Below are 15642 nucleotides of genomic sequence, written 5' to 3'. Positions count from 1 at the left end.
TTAGTAAGAGAAAAAAACGTTAGTAAGAGAGAATTAATAGATAAAAGTTTAAATTAAAGATATAGGTGCACCTGGCTGGCTTGGTCACAGAGCAGACGACTCTTGATCTCAGGGTTGTGATTTCCAACCCCATGTTGGGTGTAGAGATTTCTTAAAATCTTTTAAAACATGAATTAATTAATTAAAGGGATAGATATAATATACACCTGAAACTAATATAATACTGTATGTTAACTATGCTGGCATTAAAATTTTTAAAATAATAAAGGGATAGAATGATGGATAAATAAATCCCAAAGCTAGTCCTTTGGAAAGATCAATAAAATAGATTAAACTCCTTGCAAGCCCAATTAAGGATAAAACATGATAGCAAGAGAATGCAAGCCGAAGATTCGGGAAAAAAAAAAAAAAAGAAATGGCAAAGCAAAAGACAGAAGAAAAATTAAAATCATTTTGAGACGTGTATAAACAAATCTGTGGTAAGATTTGTGGCAAGAGGTTTGAAAACCAACAGAAAAGGATGATTTCTTAGCAAAATATACATGATCAAAATTGTCCCCCAAGAACAGTAGAAACCCTGAAGGTGTTGAATTATAATAGAAGAGACTGGAAAGGTGAAAAGTTACCGTTGGCAAAGACTGGAGAACTGGATGGTGAGAGAGCTAACCTTTGAAGAACAGATAATAGCAATATTATTTAAACTATTCTAAGTGAACTAAGAAAAGCTTACTGAAGACATATACTAGCCATAGTGCTAATCCTAAAATCGTGGGTACACGTGTGAGCATGAATTCGTGTGTGAGAGCTCATGAAACTGGAAAAATAAGTCCTAGACTCTCACCAGGGAACACAGAGCTGGGTGTACACATTGCTGCTGCCATGGTTCAGGCAGTACCAGGGGAGCATGGCCCAGAGCCACATGGCACACTTTCTAGAAGGCAACAGTTAAGCCATCTTTAGAGTATCTTCCTCAGAGACTTTGTGTGAACTAACATTGATTAACCCATCTAAACATTATTTATAACCTATCAACATTTTTGGTTTGTGAATTATCTTGAGACTAATGAGGTTTATGTCTTTCTATGCTATGTATATAAATTTCTATGCCAAGAGGCAGTAAAGTGACACGGTGAAGAGTAGAGGATCTGGGATCAGACTGCCTGGGGTTTGATCAGCTGTGTCCCCTTGAGGAAACTACACTACCTGTCTGTACCTCGCTGTCTCATCTGGAGGATAGGGATAACCAGAATATCTACCATATAGGGTTGTCGTGGGGATTTAGTATGTAAGTACACATAAATTGCTTAGAATATTGTCTGGCACAAGTGAGCGCTCAAGAAGCAGAGGAGAAGGAGGAGGAGGAGAGTATTTATTATTATCACCATCATCTTTATCATTATTTTCGAGAGATGCAGAGAAAGACTGTAGGCTCTGAGACAGACTGGAACGCCTCTTAGCCTTGTCACAGATGCACGGTGTAACCTTGGGAAGTTACCGAACTTACCTTTCCTTTCTTGTGGTAAAGTATATACAACAGAAAATTTGCCATTCAACTAGTTTTGCATGTACAATTCGGTACCATTCAGGGCATTCACACTACTGTGCCACCATCACACTGCCATCCGTCTTCAGAACTTTGTCATCATCCCAGACTGAAACTCTGTACCATTGAACAGCAAGTCAACTGAACTTGTTTTAAACGCTGTTTTTTTCCCACGTCTGTTAAGGTAGGCCTAATTAGGGCTGGGTTGCTAAAATTAAGTGTGCTAGAAATTGTGAAGTCCCAAACATCTTAGTACTTTGCAACCTTTGGTTCCGGCCCCCTGGATGAGACTTCAGAACTCTGAGCGTGTAGAACAGGGTCCTTTGCAGCCACATTGGTGGCCCTCTACATTCCTATGCTCATCCTCCCCCACCCAGCTCTGGTGACTTTTTTTGCTCGGATATCTTGTTTTGTGAACATGAACGGCATATGCAATGTGTTAACTCTTTTCCGATGCCAAGAATGTGCTAGGTGCTATTTGTGAGAGATAACTTGCCCATTAGATTTATTGTCTAAATTAGGCCAAACACTAACTTGGAAAGAGGAAGCCAGTATCCACGGAAAATTTATTGTTTTGAATATACTTTTTTTTAATGTTTCTTGAAGATGAAATGTGGTTTCCACTTGTGCGTGATTACAAAGTCGAGAATCTAGAGTTATTTGAAGATAATCTTTTCTCCACACCTTTTTTGAATTACATAGAAAAAAAAATTGGAATAGTTAAGGGGGCCCTGACTTGGGTTAAGAACCTGATAAACTTAAAAGAATAAAAAGAGTGGCAGTGATGTTTTCACCAGATTTCTCTTTTTTGCTTCGAATTCCTACTCCACATGCCTCTTCTTCCTTTTCGCATATGTTTTAATATCAGCAGAACATCTTAAGTGAACTTTTCTCCAGCCAAAAATTTTAAATACTAAAATTACTTCAGGCCATGGTATATGTTGACGAGTGCAAAGGTTGATTTTGGTGTTTTACTTTGTGGTATTTCCTTTCTTGCTGGCTTTTTCGCCTTCTCAGTAGAGAGGTTGTGACCTCTAAATATGATAGGGGTAATGGTATTTGGACCTATCAATATGGCTCCTGCTTTGCACTCTCATTTGCCCTCTAAAAGCCTGTTTCTTTTTCTAATGTCCTCCACATGTCTGCCCTGGACCATGAGGTACTTTGTTCTTGGGGTCATTCTGACTAGTAAATTGTTGGCTTCACTGGGAGCCCTATAAAGACAGATGTAAAATGTATCCTTATTGTGAGGCTTGAGGGAGGCAGAGATGAACCAGATCCTGGCTGTTTGACTCCTGTTAGCCTGGTATGCCTTGGAGGTTGGCACTGTCAGCATGGGAACTTATCCGAGGGTCTAAGCAAAGGTTGACGGTTTTAGATTAGGGGCCACAGGCTAAGTGTGGTGACTATTTCACTCTCATTTGTGTGCGATGTGGAAGTATAAACCATGTTTCGATCATTCTTTGGGAGTTCAGCATTTCTTTGTGTTTTGTGAGAAAGCAAAAGGTGTATATGGGGGCAAAAGGGTTCTGAAGTCCAGTACGTTTAGGAAATGCTGAGTTAAAATTAAGAGTTTAAAATGAGAAGAATGGAAGGAGTTTCTCAGAAGCGTTAGTCTAAGCCTTATGAACTCCAAGGAGGGGCAGCACTTTGCAAGTTTTATTTGATTATTTATTTGACCCCCTAGGAGATGTGCACACTAGGACAGAAATTTACAACAATTGTGATGAAGAATAATTGTTGTTAGGGGGAGGGGTGTGTGCATTTTTTATTGTTAGGTAAAATACATATAACATGAAATTTACCATTTGAACCATTTTTAGGTATATAATTCAGTGGCTTTATGTATCCTGATAATCATCACTATCCATTTTTAGAACGTTTTCATCATCCCACACTGAAACCCTGTAGCCATTAAACAATAACTCTATTCATCTGAATCTCTAGCCCGTAGTAACCCCCATTAGACATTCTGTCTCTGTGAATTTTCCTATTCTAGGTACCTCATACCAGTGGAATCGTGTAAAATTTATCCTTTTGTGCCTGGCTTACTTCACTTAGCATAATGAATTCGAGTTTCAACCATCTTGAAGCATGTGTCAGAATTTCCTTCTTTTTTAAGGCTGAATAGTATTCCATTGTATGTATGTATCACATTTTGTTTATCCATTTGTCTGTTGATAGGCAGATGGTTTGGCTTTGTTTCCACCTTTCGGCTATTGCGAGTGTGGACATTGATGTACAAGTATCTGTTAGAGTCCCTGCTTTCAATTCTTTTGGGTGTACATACCTAGAAGTGGAATTGCTGGATCATACTGTAATTCTGTGTTTAACTTTTTTAGGAACTGCCGAACTATTTTCCGCAGAAGCTACATTTTTACATTCCCACCAGCAGTGTACAAAGATTCTAGTTTCCCCACATCCTTGCTAATACTTATTATTTTTCTTGTAGTTTTTTTTTAAATAGCCATTCTACTAGGTGTCAAATGGCATCTCATTGTGGTTTTGATTTGCATTTTGTTGTTTGTTTAATTTCTAGTCTAGTTTGGACTGATATGTGATCCTACAATTAACTACACAGTTCCCATGATATGCAGGTTGGATAACATCCAAAATGGTGTCTACCTTGTTCAGGGAAATGTGTCTATTGATCATATGCTTGGATGTGCTTAGAATGCCAAATTGCTATTAAAGTTTTTAAAACCTCACTTCCGGTTCTGCGTTTGTCTCATCCTGGCCCAGCAGTCCAAACCTGCAGCAGTCCACAGACCGCAGTTTGACTATCAGTGTCCTGAGAAATGCTGAAGTCATATATTCCATGTCAACAACAGTTTGGCAGTATTGTTTAATGAGGTATGAGAGCTTGAACAGTTTTATTCTAGCATAATATGAAGCTATTTTTCATTAAATTCCCAAATGCAAAGAGAGAATTATGCCGGAAAACAATCTGGCGATATAACAATAGCATTTATGCTGAGTTTTAGGGTTAGTCTGAGTAGTTTGGGGAGTAGTGTAGTCATTTTTTGGAGGCATAAAACCTTGGAATCTAGACAGTTTTTCTGATAGACTGGAATCCCAGTTGTCCTGAGATAGTACTGTGGTATTGACCCTTGAGTAGGCTTGAATGTCAAGTCCTGAAGAGGAGAAGCAGCTGCCATGTGGACAGTCATGAGTCTGGAATCCAGAACAAGAGAGAAAATCAAGGTGCTAGACCTTTGGGATTGGGCACTCTGTTTTCCTACATGTCCTGAAAGAAGAAGAGCTCAGCTCCAACCACTGTATTGACCAGGAATTGTGCCTGAAAGCTCTTCCAACAGAATTAGTTCATTAATTATGCTTGTTTCATTCTGTGGTTAGCCACCTGTGGCACCAGGCCTGTTAAGTTTGGGAAACTGAGTCTGCATTACAGTGTAACATATAGGCCCTTTCAAAAGAACATCTTTAAATACATCTGTATTCTACTCCGTACTACCTTTGAGGAAAAGGTCCATATCTGGTCCACCCTTGTGAAGGTAGCTAGTGTTCTTATCTTTGTCTGACCTGGGTCCCCTGATTAGGGAATCACATTCTCCTTTTGGAAATTCTTCTGCCCCCGTACCCTTACCCTACCATTGATTAAAATGACTCATGGTCTCTTTTACCCATCTCCTTAGCCACTGTGGGAGGGAACCTCACCAATAAGGGTCTTTTCCTTTTCCTGGGATTTTTTCGAACTGCACGGGAAAAAAAGAATTAGTCCTCTTAGGGGGTGACAACCTTCGTATATGAAACTTGGTAACTAGGGATCCATGTGGAGGAAACCTGTCTGCAATGAAAGCAAATAAGTCAATGTGCAGAATGAGCAGACAAGAAATGAAGCGATTGCAGGTTCCAAACACATGAGGTCCTGGCTTCCAGTTTCAAAGGGTCAGGTGCATCCCCACTCCCCTGAGGCTGGGGTGTACTGGGCTCTGTAATCCAATATATGTCTGTTTCCATCCAGAGTTCTCTCACTTGCAAATAAGAGTCCCAGCTCTTACCATGACCCCTTTCTGCCCAAAGCACCTAGCACAGTACATTGCCTTTCATTTAATGAATATGCAGTAAATATATTTGAATAAATTCAGAAGAAATAAAAGTAATGTAGCATACCACTGGCTGTTTGATCATCACTCTAATGTAGACTTACATTTTGCACCCATGGCTGAAAAAATGTTATCAGATTGTTTTCAAATGCCTTAAAATATCCTACTTTATATTCTTTTTTTAAAAAAAGCTTTCATATGCAGAACTGGGATCACCCAGAGTGAAGGGATTTAACTCTTGGGGGCTAATGACATCTGTGATGGAGAAGAAGATGAAGGCATGGCAGAGAGATTTTAGAAGGCAGAGGAGGCATGTAAAAACCTCAGCAAGGACCGGGAGAGGGGCTGATCAAAGATACCTAGAAGGATTACCAAGTAAATCCAATGGGGCTCAGTGAGGTGGAAGCTTATAAATTTATAGCAGCCCCAGACCCAATAACAGCATCATTATTTCCAGTAGCACCAGGGGCAGGCCATTAGGGATTTAGGGCGATCGGTAAATAATACTCCTCTCTTCCCCTCTCAGCTGAGGCATAAACACAGGAGGCAAATAGAGACCAAAATATCAGATTTACTTCTCATGAAACAAATAGGACAACATGGGTTTAGAGCTGTAGCCAAGTGGGTTTGCTAATCCTCACTCCTGAATTAACTTTATCCACCCATTCCTGGCACAGCTGGACAACCACAGCCCTCCCCCACAGAGAGAAGCCTCTTACCACATGGCAGAGACAGACAGGACACATATGTCTTACAGACAGGCTGTCTTCCACAGAGGGGAAGTCCAAACTGGCTGAACTGAGCATGCCCTGTTCTTTCTCCCACACCAACCTGGCAGAAGAAGAGTGAGGGGCCGGAAGTGTTGTCCCCTCGTGTAGAAACATGAAGAGTGGGCATACCTGATCCCTCTTCGAATAGAGGCAAGAGATGGCTGTGTTGGTTGGCCACCAGGCTCATTTCCAAGGCTAACTGTTCCACCTGCGCTATTTCCTTTTCCTAGTCCTTGCCCCTTAACAGAAAGACAGAGAGGCAGGGGTGCCAAAGACACAAGAAGGGGAGCAGTAGAAGAGTCTCACTGGTCTGGAGTGGATCATGAAGAAAACCAGGCAGCAAGGGGAGAGGGAAATGTACTGAGAGCAAAGGGGCATCTGGGGTTGGAAGAGCAAACACTATGGGAGAGAAGGAATGAGGAGCCTGGAGGGAGAGGGGCTAAACCCACAGTAGGATGTTGGAGTTTAAAACTCCTCAGGTGTGACGTTTATGACCCTGGGTGACGATTATGACCCGAAATAGGGCGTGTAAGTAAAAACTTTTGAAATCAAAGCAGTTAAAGAGCTGGAAAGCCAGGTTATCGAACAGGCTGCCCGTGGAGAATTTAAAGTCAACTAAAATGTTGATTGTATTGAGTGGTGAGCTTGGCGTCAGCGTCCCCCATGATTGTGACAGAAATAATGAGTAGGATGGAAGGTCATTATGGTGGAGAACCGATGGCTCAAACCTCAAATGAATGAGCATTGCTCATGAGGATGATAGCATCAGTGGTCTGGGAGGGGCAGGGAAGCTCTAGGATGAGCAGGGCACCACGTTTCTCCTGCCATGCAACTTGCCTAAAAGAACCAGCCCGCCAACCTTCCTTTGACCCACCATCCCTCACCTCAGAATCTCTTCTCTGCCAGACTTCCCAAAGGTGTCTCTGTGTGTTTTCTCCAATGTTTTTGGTTCTGCACTGACTTCCTAACTTTGGCAGTCTGGTTTCTACCCTGTCATTGCAGGGAAATTCTCCCAAAAGTCAGTAATGTCCTTCTAATCAGAAAATCCAGGGGCGCCTGGGTGGCTCAGTCGGTTAAGCGGCCGACTTCAGCTCAGGTCATGATCTCGCGGTTCATGAGTTCAAGCCCCGCGTCGGGCTCTGTGCTGACAGCTCAGAGCCTGGGGCGTTTCGGATTCTGTGTCTCCCTCTCTCTGACCTTCCCCCATTCATGCTCTGTCTCTCTCTGTCTCAAAAATAAATAAACATTAAAAAAAATTTTTTTAAATAGAAAATCCATTCATTGACGACTTAACAGTTTACATTCTAATAGAAATAAGTCTCATAATAGAAAACACTCATCGTGCCAAACATTGTCCTCTTCTAAGCACTTTATGTGTATTTTCTTACTTAACTCCTCACAGCAGCCCTCTGATATTATGAGTATCTCCATTTTGATGGTCATTCATTCCTTCCGTGCATATTTATTGGATGTTGACTTACTATATACCAGAGATTGTTTTAGGTAATAGCTAGGTAAGAAAAAAAGCAGTGCAGAGGCACTGGCAGGGTTGGCTGAAGACCAGCAAGGAGTTGGGCCTGGCTGCAGAGAGAGGGAGGGCTGTGGAGACGGGGTCAGAGAGGTAGTGGGCAGCAGCTTCTGGAGGGCTTTGGAGGCCATTGTGAGGATTTACTCTTTTAGAGGAGGAAACTGAGGCAGGGACCAGGTAAGCAACTTGCCTGTGGCTATTCAGCCAGTAAGTGGCAGTGGGGGTACCCTAGATGCAACATGGTAGCATTTGGCTCTGGAAAACACGGGGCTCCCTGAACAGTGCTCTCATTTGGCTTCCCTGGCAGTCTTGCCTGGGTTCTCCTGTTCTCATTTGCCTCTCTTCAGGCATAATGAGCTCCTTCTCCTCGGACGGTTCTTTAAATGTTGGCATTCTGGATGGTCCTGTTTTAGCGTCTCCTGTCCTGTCTGAACTCTCCTGGGCAGTATCATGCTCCCTGTCCTGCCATGGGCACATCCTGGTGATTTCCAAACCTGCATAATTCCACCAGAATTCACCCCTTAGCTCCAGACCCAAATAGAAGCTCCCAAAGAGCTGTGGTTCTTTGAATACAGAATGTTCCAGACTTAATATATCATTTCCAGTTCTCGCAAATCTCCCCCTCCTCTGTTCCTGAAGATGGTCTCAGTGGTTAAAAACCTCAGCACTGCCTCAAACACCCTCCTTCTTCTCATTTTCTACTTCCAAATCTACTCAACTGACCAGCCAACGGGGGTGCTCACAACCGCCCCCTCTTTTCTGTTCTTGTTGCTTCTGTGTGGGTTCAGGCTTTCCTCATCTCTCCCTGAGCTCTTGTAATAATCTCTTAAGTGCACCCTGTGTTCCAGCCAGTGGATCCCCCTGCTGCCACCAGACATTGTCTCTGTAAATAAAGGTCAGATCCGCAGACTCCTTCCATCCTCCTCAGCTGCCCTTGTGTCCTCACCACCCAGAGAACAGTCCAGATCCTTCCCAGGGCTCTCACATGCTCCTCCAGCTGCCCTCTCCTGGCTTTCTTCCCCTCCCCAGCTTTTCCTTCTCTCCCTGCCACCAGCCATGCTTCTGCTCATTTCCCATCCATAAATTGTCTTCTGCTCCTTCTAGCAGCCACCCAGCTGCCACCTTCTGGGTCAAGCTTCCCCAGAACTGCCGCCCCCCGCTACTCACCCCCCCCCCCCACCGGCATAACAAGCCACCTCCCGGTGGAAGGCCTGCTATCCTCATTAAGCACTCCCGGCAAATATAAATGCATTGAAAGTCTGGCCAGTGTTGATTGTTCTGGGCACCTGCCAGTTGCTGGAGCTTGGCGGGAACCCATACAGGCTGGGAGAGCGACCGTGAGCACACGGCAGGTCCAGGAAATCCCCAAATTCTATTAATTGTGGGGTAAGTTCCTGGAGATGTTTTGGTAACGTATTCCTTAAATTCTGAAATCCGTAATTGCTTTTCTGCTAAAGGGAGTTGGTTTGCTTCACATGTAGAAAACCTAACAAAAGTCATGTTTCTTTAAAAAAATTTTTTTTGATGTTTATTGAGTTTTGAGAGAGAAAGAGGAAAGGACAGAGTGTGAGCTAGGATGGGCAGAGAGAAAGGGATACACAGAATCTGAGGCAGGCTCCAGCCTCCAGGCTCCAAGCAGTCAGCACAGAGCCAGACGCGGGCTTGAACCCACGAACTGTGAGATCATGACCTGAGCTGAAATCGGACGCTTAACCGACTGAGCCACCCAGGTGCCCCCTGTTTCTTTCTTTCTTTCTTTCTTTCTTTCTTTCTTTCTTTCTTTCTTTCTTTCTTTCTTTCTTTCTTTCTTTTAAAATGTTTTCATTTATTTTTGAGACAGAGAGAGACAGAGCTTGAGCGGGGAGGGGCAGAGAGAGGAAGACACAGAATCCGAAGTAGGCTCTAGGCTCTGAGCTGTCAGCACAGAGCCCGATGTGGGGCCTGAACTCACAGAGCGTGAGATCATGACCTGAGCTGAAGTCGGATGCCCAACCTACTGAGCCTCCCAGGCGCCCCTCTTTCTTTTTTTTTTAAATCAAACCTTGTAATATAATACAGAAAAGTAATATTGGTTTTAGTTATTGATTCTCCAAAAGGATCTGATCCTCTCTGATATACTTGCAAATCTTTTTGAGATATCCTAATCCTTATTAAGATTTTTAAGGCAAATATTTATTATAGAAAATGTATTAAGATAAGAAATTCAGCGGATGTCATCGCAGTTTACATTTTATTATTTCCACTCAGTCTTTTCATTTGTTGAAACAGAAAATTATATGGATGCTGGGTGTATATGGCATCTTGAATACCTGGCAATGTAGGCGTCTAGGTTCACTTGAAACACGAATGAGCTTCCTTTCATTTTCTGGGAACTCCAAACCCACCATCATGTTGACCTTTCCCTGTTGGCTGTAAAGGAAAGAAAGCCAAGGAGATCGGACAAAGAAGGCAGCCTCTTACCACCTGTTTGGTTTCCCTAGAGAACCATTAAATGCTGGTTCCTTCCCCCGAGCTGGAAAGCTGCAGGCTGTTCTGCAGAGGATCAAGGAACAGAGAAGTCCCTGTCCAGTTGGAAATGACAGCTGGAGAAGGGGAAAGGTAGCGGCAGGCTCCTTCCTGCCTTCTGAAGATATGAGGGGGAGAAAGGATCAGGCCGTGGTGTGATCAGAGGTTTGTGCTGAATTGCTTGTCCACCCTTCTCCCCTCCTCCCCCCAGTGGTACTGCCTTGGGCTGATGAAGCTTTTTCTATGGCCTCCGGAATCCTGGAAGCCAAGAAGGCTGCGTGATTGGCTTTTCTCAACGCATGCACTTTCCCGCTGAAATGTTGTTCTGCTCAGCAGTTAGGTTCGTAATATGGTTAATACTCCCTCCACGTACATTTTGGATTAAGTGGGCATGTTTGGTTCTGAGAACCACCATGCAGAGGTTGTTTCTGTGAGATAATTACAAATGACATGTCAGCAGCTGTCTTACAAATGGACTTTTGGTACATAGCTTGTGAGTAACTTTGAGGTAGCCTGTAGAAAAGTGACAAGTTGGCAGTTAATAATAGTAACTAAACAATAATAGCAACTACCTTTTTAAACTTTCTTAATCTTTTTCCTTTCTCTTTTTCCCTTTCTTTCTTTCTTTCTCTCTCTCTCTCTCTTTCTTTTCTTTCTTCCTTCCGTCCTTCCTTCCTTCCTTCCTTCCTTCCTTCCTTCCTTCCTTCCTCTCACCATGTCCCATGTCACTGGCAAGGGCTGTAGTGTATATGTATAGTGTATATACACTGTGTCTGTTTTTCAGGGATGGATAAACCATTCCTCATTTCACTTTCCATAGGCCTTTGACCTGAGTTGACAAGAATATAATAATAACTTCCATATAATGAATGCCCAGGAGGTGCCAGACATTGGCTGTGTTCTTAATATATATCCTCTATAATTCTGGTGTTCCTGTAAGGTTGATGGCAACCCCCCCCCCCCCCCTTATAGATTCAGAATCTGAGGATCAGTAAGATTCGGAAACGATGCCTAAGGCCGAAAGCTAATAAATGGATGGGACTGGAATTCTAATTGGAGACCTTTGGACTCCAAAGCTGTTTTACAGTGTCCCTTGATATATTTGTTCTTCTCTCACTTCCACTGATTGGAAGGCAGACCTCTGTTTAGGGGTGTCTTGAACAAATCCAGCCATTTAATGTATCATGGAAATTAATCCAGAAGATAAGAGACTTTTGTTGTAAGTCCTTATGAATTTACCTACTAGAATGTCAGCTGCATGAAGATAAGGAATTTTATTGGTTTTTGTTGTTGTTGTTGTTGTTGTTGTTGTTGTTATTCTCATAAGTCCCTAGAATGCAGCACTTAATTCATTTTAAATGTTGAGTGAGTACCTACTATAGGCCAGGGATACTGCTTCACCCTGGAGGTAGAGACCACCCTGGGCTTTCCTTCATTTTGCCTTTGAAGCAAGAAAAGCAGGTAGCAAAGTACAAGGACTTTTTCAGAGAAGAGGCCCTAGAGAGGGCGGAAAGCTCAGGCCTTCTTAACCCTAGAGCCCTGAGGAGTGTTTTCATGCATGGGGCGGGTCCACAAATGAATGAAATGGGAAACCACTGAACCAAGAACAAGGAGGAGCTAATGCATGGTAGCTACAAAAACAGCGGTCTAAATACACACATTAATATTAGTCTAACACAAAATGGACTCTTTTTAGGAACTGTACATTAAGTACCCGTGTTGAATTGAGACTCGGGTTATAGTACTTTCCAGTTAGCCAGAGATGGTAACTTTCCATCAGTGGCACTTGATCACTTACCTCAGTGACTTTGCAATAGTTGACTCTGAGGCAACCATTATTTTCTCCTTGAATTTTATGAAATTGGTCTTGCCAGCCAAGCCATGTAGCTGAATACGCTTCTATAAATTTAAAACCCTTTTCTCCCAACTTTTCTTGGAAAACTTCCAAAGGTACAGAGAGGTTGAAAGAATGGCCTAGTGAATGTCTATGCAGCATTCACCTGGCATAGGCCCTGTGGACTATACAGCCTGTGGGCCAAATCCAGCCTAGTGCCTGTTTCTTAAATAAAATGTATAGGACTACAGACATTCCCATTCATTTATGTATTGTCTGGGTGCAATGACAGAACTGAGTCATTTTGTCAGAGACCATTATGGGCCCAGAAAGCCATATTTACTACATAGCCTTTTGCAGAAAAAGTTTGCCAATCCCTAATTTAGATTCACCAATTGTTAATATTTTGCCATATTTGCTTTATCTCTTTCTTCATGACGAGCAAATATTCTCTCTCTCTCTCTCTCTCTCTCTCTCTCTCTCTCTCTCTCTCATATGCACACACCTTTTTTTCCCCTGACTATTTGAAATTATGTCATAGACGTTATCATAAATCATCCCTAAATAATTCATACGTTTGCTTAAAAATAAAGACATCCTCTTATATGGCATCATCATCCTGCCTAAGAAAATTAACATTTATTCAATAATGTCCTCCAACATACAGTCCATATTTAAATTAGATGTTTATAGCCTTATTTACTTTTCTGTTTTGCATCTAGAATCCAATCAGAGGTCATAAATTACATGTGGTCATCGTGTCTCTTCAGTGTCCAATTTTTTGTTTTTTAATGACTGACATTTTTGAAGAGTCACTCAAAAACTTTTTTTGAAGGCTTACTAAGTTTTAATGGGTTTGTAATACGACAATAGTAGGAGGTAATATAATGGTCACTGCCGTAAATCAGTGTCTTTTACTTCTTCTCCTGTGGGACCGAGACTCTGTTGTACAGTTTGGCTTCTGGAGGTACAACACGAAGATGGGAGTTTTTCTTGGAATTGTACATGTGGAAAAATCTCAGTGTGAAGAGCAAGGCAGATGGGAATTTGCAGAATGCATTTTATGTAATTAAAGGCACAGTCCTTTTTACCCACTCTGGCTGCTGCCCCTGTGAGCTCTTGGCTGCGGAGCTTTTTCTCGGGGCTTTTCTCCTGACCGGGGTCTGGCTCCCCTCCAGTCTCATTAGGTTGCAGCAAGGAGCCGAGAGGAGGCCGGCAGTCATTGAAATCTGCCAGCCCCAATCATTCAGCCCAGCTGGCAACGCAGTCTGTGTGATGAATATAGCATGGCGTTCAAGGGCACATCTGGGGTTGCCTAAGGGAAGAGCACCTCCTTGCCTTTCTTAAGGACCAGAAGTGCCACAGTCGTGTGCCTCTTGTGGGACTCCGTGGTGGTCAAAGCTTGGTCCTTTTATTGTGGTCCCAAATGATTCCTAGAGAATACCAGGACCCATCCTTTGTTTTCCTCTGGGTGAGAAGTCCTCAGAGCTCACAGACCAACCAAAAAGGTAGTTGCAAGCCCTGGAAACGACTGGCACGCGTGTCTAATAAAACTCTAGAGATGAGAGGGAGAGGAGGAAAACTTCAAGGAGAAATTTGATCTTTTTAAAACATGCAAAGTAACTGAAGGAGAGACTATCAGGGGTGTGGCTAGCTTTGGACTATGACCAGCTTTTGTCACTCTGTAAGAGGTGTGTGAATGATGCAGGTTTTGCGCGTGATGGCCCATCGTGACTGCTGAAGAAAACCCAGGACACGGGAAAGACACAAAACATTCTGGGAGGGGTCACCTCCATGGAAGCGAAGTGAGACTGTAGTATCTTCTCATTGGTCTCCCTGCCTCCTGTCTTACCGCTCTGAAGTCCTTCCTTCACACTCTCTACTTCCCCCTAGGCCTACCCCCAACAGTCTACTTCCGCTGCAGATCTGAGCACCATTTCTCAGATTACAGCCCCTCTGTGATTTCTGTGGTCTGCTTTCTATGGCCTTCAAGGCCCTCTGTGATCAGCCCCTAATTCCACAGCATCATCTTCCTTTGGTGCCGGCCTCAGATTTGATGCTCGTGTCCACCTTATATGCCACATCCTTTGCTGGCTGTGTGAACTTGGGCAAAGTGCTTAATTGTTCTGTGCCTCAGATTGCTCATCCATAAATGAGGATGACAATAATACCTGCTATCAGCGCCTATAAAATACCTACTAAGGTAAAATACCTACTAAGGTTGTACAGGGGTTAAATGAGTTAGTATATATAAAGCTCTTGGGAGAACGCTTTCAATATAAGCTATATAAAGGTTAGCAATTTATTGCTATTGCTCTTGTTGTTTTGAGCCTGGGTATATTAATTGTTTGGTTGCCTGCATAAAAAATCACTATAAACTTAGAGTCTTAAATCAATACCCATTTATTATCTTAGTTTCTGTAGATCAAAAGTATGGACATAGCATGATTGCGTCCTTTGCTAAGAGTCTCGTGGGGCTGAAATCAAGGTGTTGGTTGGGGCCGAGGTCCTATCTCTGCTACCAAGGCTCCTCCAAGCTCATGTGCTTGTTGACAGAATTCATCTCCTTGCAGCTACAGAACTCATGGCCACCAGGAATTCTGTTCACTTTCTTGAAATCCTCCCCTGATTATGTCAGGCCCAATCAGATAATCTTCCTTTCAATTAACTCAGAGCCAGCTGGTTAGTAAGGTAATCACAGAGTGACATCCATCACATTCACGGGGCCCTAGCACTCCAGGGGAGGCGATTGTTACAGGGCGTGTACACCAGGGGGCAGCATTCTTGGGGGTCATCTTAGAATCTGGCCTACAGACTGGGTAATTGGGAAACACAATGCTCTTTGGTTTACTTTGTTGAACAGCACTTGCGTGAATATAATTCCGTGACCACCATCATTTCAGATTTTTGTAGTAACTTTCTTAGAGTCTTCAGGTGGATTCACACTGGTCGGGCCCCTTTATTATTCCTCTCCTGTAGGTCTCTCTAGCAGAAGTCTTCTAGGAAGAGGACAGTGAGGACCTTGTAACCAACAAACCTGCTGCTAATGCCCTGCAGTTCCAGAAGGATGACCCACAGTTGTAGTCCCTTTCAGAGCCATCTGTTTATTCTTGACTCTCAACGGATGAAGGGCAGGATCGTCAATGGTCAATGGTGCCTCTTACTCTGCCAGTTCAAAGAGAAAATGTTCACGTTGGAAAGGGTCTTTTGCATTATTTTCAAAAGCTTTCAATGCCCCTCTTTTTTCTCTTCCCAATTAAGTCTAGACTGTTTTCCCATTTATTTTTGTTAATGTTTTATTTATTTTTGAGAGAGAGAGAGAGAGAGAGCGCACAAGCAGGGGAGGGACAAAGAGAGAGGGAGACACAGAATCTGAAGCAGGCTCCAGGATCCAAGCT

At 43.0% G+C, this 15642-nt stretch overlaps 1 protein-coding gene across 8 annotated transcripts in view; it reads left to right on the top strand.

Annotated features, from left to right (window-relative positions):
* LIMCH1 (LIM and calponin homology domains 1) overlaps positions 1-15642 on the top strand; it is a 327254-nt gene that overhangs the window by 204717 nt on the left and 106895 nt on the right. The window lies entirely within an intron of this gene.

The sequence above is a fragment of the Panthera pardus genome, unplaced genomic scaffold (genome assembly GCF_024362965.1).
Source record: "Panthera pardus isolate Hobbes unplaced genomic scaffold, ASM2436296v1 HiC_scaffold_13, whole genome shotgun sequence".
Classification (NCBI taxonomy): domain Eukaryota; kingdom Metazoa; phylum Chordata; class Mammalia; order Carnivora; family Felidae; genus Panthera; species Panthera pardus.
The sequence above is the reverse complement of the archived record's forward strand: the minus strand, read 5'-3'. Positions and strand labels throughout refer to the sequence as shown.